The sequence below is a fragment of the Notamacropus eugenii genome, chromosome 7 (assembly GCF_028372415.1).
Source record: "Notamacropus eugenii isolate mMacEug1 chromosome 7, mMacEug1.pri_v2, whole genome shotgun sequence".
Lineage (NCBI taxonomy): Eukaryota > Metazoa > Chordata > Mammalia > Diprotodontia > Macropodidae > Notamacropus > Notamacropus eugenii.
The window spans coordinates 43585858-43592336 of NC_092878.1; the positions used below are offsets into that span (position 1 = coordinate 43585858).

Sequence of the window (6479 nt, forward strand, 5' to 3'; positions counted from 1 at the left end):
CCATGGCTAGACAGGGGGAGAAGCACTTGGCTCCTTGCCAACAAGTGGAAAAGAACATGTTAGAGAGGTCAGGGCTCTCTGGCTTTCCCATTGCAAGGACCGGGTCAGAGAGTTTTTCATATCCTAGCAGAAAAATTCATGAGGAAGCCATGAACAGGATCAGTTCAGAGAAGCAAAAAGATTTTATTTTCACTGACCTGACATTAGTTGATATACTGAGAGAGCCAGCAGAAACACTTGTGGTCACCCTGCCTCTTGAGCACTCTGTTCCCAAACACCCTGCATTCAGATCTCTCAGGGGCATGTTTCCCTTTCCTATTGTCTGTCCATAAAATGTATATATCTTATGCAGTCTTTCCTCATTGATATCTTCTGATCAATTTCATGCCCCAAATAAGGATTGGCACATTGGACATTGTTTCACCTGTCATTAGTGCATTGAGTTCAATTTTGGTTTCCATGAGGCAAGGATGATCTGCACCATTCACCAGAAAGATAAATTCATTACTATAGCCGGTAAATTTTTTTTTTGTTTAGTTATTTTTTTGTTGTGTTTGGTTTGATTTTTGGTTTTCCCCAAATGCAGCATGCTTGCTCAAGACCACCAAGATCAAAGGTTGTAAAAGTCATTCCTATACTTGTAAGAATTTCAGATTTTTTATGTAGTATTGGAACGTCTCAATCTGTCATCTCTGAGCATGTGCAAAAGGGTTGTTTTGCTTTCATTGTCCAAACCCAACAACACAAGTTTTCCAGATTTCCTGTAGAGTGCTAAAAACTGCAGGACACTGCTGAAGCCATTATAGATCCACTCAGAGATGAAAGACACTATCATAGCTTAATCTCTGGCTGCCTGGAGCTCCTGAGGAGGCTGCTCCCTCTTCAGTAACTCTGAGCTTCCCTCACCCAGGCCAATACCAGAGCCAATGGCCACCAGCCACTATCCTGGAAAGAAGAGAATTTTCTTTGCATTTCACTAAACATTTTACTTATCTCACTTAAGACAGCAGACATTCTAAGCCTCTTCATCACTCCTCCAGCCTCCCTCCCATAGCATGCCACTCTTACTGTCACAGGGGAGGATCTTTTTTTCCCAACTTCACCTAAAAAAATGACATCAATCAATGAAAAATGAATTTTTTCTCCTCCTCCTCATCTCACATTACTCTGACATCTGCCCCCAATGGCTCCTACTTCTCCTAAGTCTTGAATGAAAAGGGTGACCCTTCTTGCCAAGGCAAAAATTTATCTATGTCTATATATGTATATGTGTGTATATATTTATGTGTGTGTGTATATGTTCACATATATACTTGCACACATAAGTATATACACAAATACACATAGGTATATACAACTTTCACCTCATTCAACTCCATTTTCTCCAGGAAATTGTTGCATTATCATTCCCACTCTTCCTCACCTTTAATCTCTCTCTCTCTCTCTCTCTCTCTCTCTCTCTCTCTCTCTCTCTCATCTGTTTTCTACTAACAAATTCATTTCTCCATGATCCTTACTCAAATAAACAAAACTTCAGTGGATTCAATCATCTCACCCACTATCATATTATACTTCTCCTTCCTTTCTTTGGCAAAATTTATTGAGAAAACTTTCTTACACAAGACATTTTTTCCCTCTTCTCTCAATTGTTTATAAACCTTTTGAACTCTGATAGCCAACTCACTACTGAAGTGCAACTGTTCTTTCTGATATCTCTGATCTCCATTGCAACATCCACTGGTCTTTTCTCAATCCTCTTCCTTCTTGATCTCTCTTCAGTCCAACACTGGGGATCATCGTCTACATGTTCTGTCTTTTGAGAAGTTTTTTGACACTGCTCTCTCCTGGTTCTCTCCCTGTTTTTCTCAAGACTATGTCTTAATGTCAGTTACTGGACTTCCTCCTTGAAACACCCACCTACTAGAGGTGTCCTTCAAGATGCTTTTCTTACCTCCTTTTATAAGTTTCTGTTCTACTAGAGGTTCTTAACCTATTTTTGTGAGATGAACAGTCTAATGAAGTCTGCCCTCTTCTTTCTTTTTTTGTCATTAAATGCTAGTAAAAATAAAAATGTAATTATTTCTGCCCTCCCAAGTTCATGAATTTTCCTGACTCTAAACATAGACTTTTTGATAGTGCAAGGATCTTAGGTTATGAACCCCTGCTTTAGATTGTCTCACCTGGTGATTTCATCAGTTCCCATAGGTTCCACTATCCTGTTTATAAAGATGATTCCCACATATTTTTTATCTAGCCTTAGTTCTTCTCCTGAACTATGGTCTCATGGGTCCAAAACAGAATGTATCACCTAAATCTCCTCTTTTCAACTTTCTCCTTAAATTCTAGGGGTATACCACCTTTCTAGTCACAACCTCATTTTTATCCTCAAACCCTCATGCAAACTTGTCCCATATATCCAATCTGTCAATAAATTTCATTAGGTTTGTTTTTGTTGTTGTTTACCTTTACAACATTTGTCATAAATGTCTTCTGTTCACTCTCTCAGAATTCCCCCATGTCCTTCATATAGTAACCTTTCAGAATTGGGCTTCTGGACTCAAGCCTTTCCCCACTCCAATTAATCTTCTATTCCACTGCCTAAAGTCCTGGTCTGACAATATCACCCTCATACATAACCAGTTCCAGTGGTTCCCAATTACTTCAAGGATCAAGTATAAAATTGTTTATTTGGTATTTAAAGCTACTCACAGCCTGATTCCTTCCTACTTTTCTGGTATTCTTACACTGTCTCCCTCCACAAACTCTCCTTACTGTTCCTCACACATAACACTCCACCATCAAAATCCTTGCATTTGTACTAACTGTCTTCCATGTCTCTAATCCTGTCCCTCTTCACCTGTGGTTCCTCATTTCTTTGCCTAACTTCAAGACTTAATTCAAAAATTATCTTATGTAGAAGGCCTTTCCTTGCCACTACTGCCCCTTCCTGCCACAGTCTTTTTCCTCAAAGATTTACATAAGGTTTTGTTAAGGAGGGCAGAATTCTCTACATTAATAGTGAAGTTCAGAATGGTAACTAAAGGTTGGGAGAAAATGTAGTATTTGTTTTGTACATGTTTAAGTTTTGATGTCCATGGGACAAGCAATTTAAGCAATAGGCATTGGGTAATATGAGCATGTAACTTAGGGGAAAGATAAGGGCTGGATTTAAAAAAATAATTTTAAAAATCTGTGATCCATCTGCATAGAGATAATAATTGAGCACATGCTAGTTGCTAATATCAACAGTATTGAAATTGCCAAAAATAAGGAGAAGGTCAACTAAACACAGAAAGGAGAAAGTATCCCAAAGCTACCAACACTGTGGAATACTTCCTAAAAGTCAAAAACAATGAAGATCAAGGAGTAATTAAGTTTGGAAATTAAGATATTGTATTGTCAATGCATTTTTTTTTTTTTGCTTAATTTGAAGATCTTTCCCATCCATTAATTGGTCCATGTAATTTGCTTAAATCCCATGGAAGCCTAAATGGCATGTGGTGAGAGAAGCTTGTGGAATGGGTAAAGCAGGAAGGAGTGGAGCAGGAAGGGTGAAACAGGAAGAGGTGGAGCTGGAGCAGAGCTGAGAGGAGGTTGATCAGAGTAGTCAGAGCTGGGAAAAACAGAGAAAGCAGGCAGCTAGGATTGTGAGTGTCTATTTGTGGGAAGGTCTCATAATGTGTAGACTTCTGGCTTACTATGATGGATTTCTTTGTTGCTATAATGGATCCGGTTTTCTGGTGTTTGAATAAATGTTTTGGTTCTGTCTTTCATGTGGAGAGTCTGTTATATTTTGTGATTCAGAACTGTTCTGTCATATTCATAGCTACCGTAGGTGTTGTGAATATCACATTGGCACTACAGATATCATTGACAATTTTGGAGAGCACAGTTTCAGTTGGTTGATGATTTAGGTTCTAGACTGCAGATGTAAGAGAAACAAGTGAGAGAAAAGTACATGGAGTTTTCAAGGAAATTGACCAAGAAGAGGAAACTCTATTTAGAATGATGGGAGGCAGGAATGTTAGGATATAATAAAAGTTTCTTTAATAATAAGGGAGACTTGGGAATACATGTTAGAAATGGGGAAAAAGCCAGTATATAGGAAGAGATTGAAGATTAGAGAAAGGTTGGGATTATGATGATGGTGAGAATTTTACTAAAGAAAGAGGGATGGGACAAGACCAAGGGTATATACATATGTGTCTATGTATATATGCATGTATGTATACATGTATATGCACACTATATTATATACATACATTATACATGCAATAAATATGCATATATACACACACACACGTGTGTGTGTGTGCATAGTGAGGGACTCTGTCAGAAGGATATGAGATGAAAAGAAGAAAAGAGAACCTTTTAACAATGATCTTAGCTTAATATGAATGAAATATGAAGCTAGATTCTCAGCAGAGAGAGAGAATTGGTAGAATGAGTGATGTTAGAGGCTTAAACAAAAAAGAAAAGTTTTGCTACAGATATATGTCTACATTTGTCATTTCCCATAATATAATAATTCCATATGCCATAGATTGCTTAACCATTCCCCAGTCTCTGGGGATCTGCTTTGTTTCCAGTTTTCCTACCATAAAAATTGTTGCTATGAATATAGATATCCTTTGTGTCAATTCTACACACACACACACATACACACAGAGCGAAATGTCACTTAGACAGAACACTTTTCTACACAGCAAACTTTATATTTAAATTTGTGCCTCCATATTTTGATAACTTTTATTTTACAATTTCATGAATTTCCAGTAGAAACCTTGATTCTGAATTGCCTCCTGTCTTCATTTCTCAAATATGGTTTGAGTAAGATTTCTGGAAATATACAATACCATAAGTGAATGTGAATGTCATAATCTACCTAAGACATTGTTGATCTAAGGTATTTTTAAAATGATCTCAGGTCTTTTTGCTCTATTGCTTGAGGGCAAAGCAAGTTAGATTTTCCAGTGCCATCCAAAATACCCAGTGAAACACATCATTTCCTTGAGCAGTTCAGCAACTTTTAATTTTCAATACTAAATGAAAAATCTATTTACCATAAACCTGTAAAACATGAAAACAACCACAGATTTTTAATATGTAATTCATTTGGGATAAAGCTTTTTAAAGTGTATATTCAAAGTGTCTAATATTAAAAAAATGAAAAAAAATAGAAAGAAATAACAAAGAGGAATGTATTCATCCGTTGTAGGAACGTTGCCAAACACTAACTGATTTAAAACATATCTTTAGCTCATTATTCTTTCTCTGCAAAAGATAAATTAAATCAGCATAGTTTGAGGATCAATCTACTAGTATATTCATCTTTAATTTATCCATTTTCATAGAATATTTTTTATCATTATAAAAAAAGAGTTGGTGCATTTTTTCTGGAATACACAATTTTATTTCTTAATATAATCAGGCAGAAAATGTGGTGTCAGCATTTGGATAGTGCCTTTCATCAAAGCAAATGACTTCATTTGTTTAGAAATGTGGAAGGGGACAAATAGTACCCTATAAAAATGGGGTAAATATTGATGAATTGGTAAATTTGGTGGTGTTTTGAAGTCAAAATTACAATGTGCAAAACCAGTCTAAAACCAATCTATCAAATAGCTAGTGTGTGTCCAACATTGTACTTACATTGAGGGTGAATGTAAAGGAAAAATGCAATAAAACAACTTACTTCCTCATTTGAGAAGTGAATAGTTGTGCACAAGAAATGACACAGGGACAATTATAAAGCACTCAATGTTCTATTACATAATTAATTTAAAAAAAAACTATTTTCCCTTAACTCACTGAAAGTATGGTATGTCACCAAGAATATATTAGGAAGTAACAGCATAATCAAAAATAAAATAAAACAGACATCCATTGTGTGTATTTGCAGTTTCATAGTAGTCTACTGTCCAAATATAGAACTGTGAACAATGGGTATTTTTCTACAATTGTGAACATCTTTGACTTTCAAAAACATGGATTTTTTTTTACCTTTCAGTCATTCTTAAAAAAAAAAATCACTATCCTATTGACTAAGTGTTGCATTTTTAATACTTTCTTCATACCACAGTTCTTTTTAATACTTCCAGTTTTCCACATTATAAATCCATAACTTACAGGCATAGAGATTGAAAAGGTCTAATGGAATAGTATAACTGAGACCAAATCACCCCAAGAATGAAAATAATAATTTTCAGCCTATCATTTTCTTTAACTAATATGACTCTTACTTAGCTTCCTAGCTATATTTCAAAGATGTGTGCATATGTTTGTGTGTGTATGTGTGTGTGTGTGTGTCTGCATGTGTGTGTAGTGGGAGGGGAGAGAAGAGAAGACCAGAGAATGATAAAATTTTAAGGTTTTTTTTTTTTCATAATAACTGACCTTAAAAGTGAAACCTTTTTTCCCCCATAGAATTGCTAGACTTCAACATTTTGATCAACTTTACTTCAGCATCTTCATTCATA

General features: G+C 35.8%; 1 pseudogene; it reads right to left on the reverse strand.

Annotated features, from left to right (window-relative positions):
- Positions 1-203: 203 nt before the first annotated feature.
- On the reverse strand, positions 204-835 carry LOC140514660 (small COPII coat GTPase SAR1A pseudogene; annotated as a pseudogene).
- Positions 836-6479: the final 5644 nt, after the last annotated feature.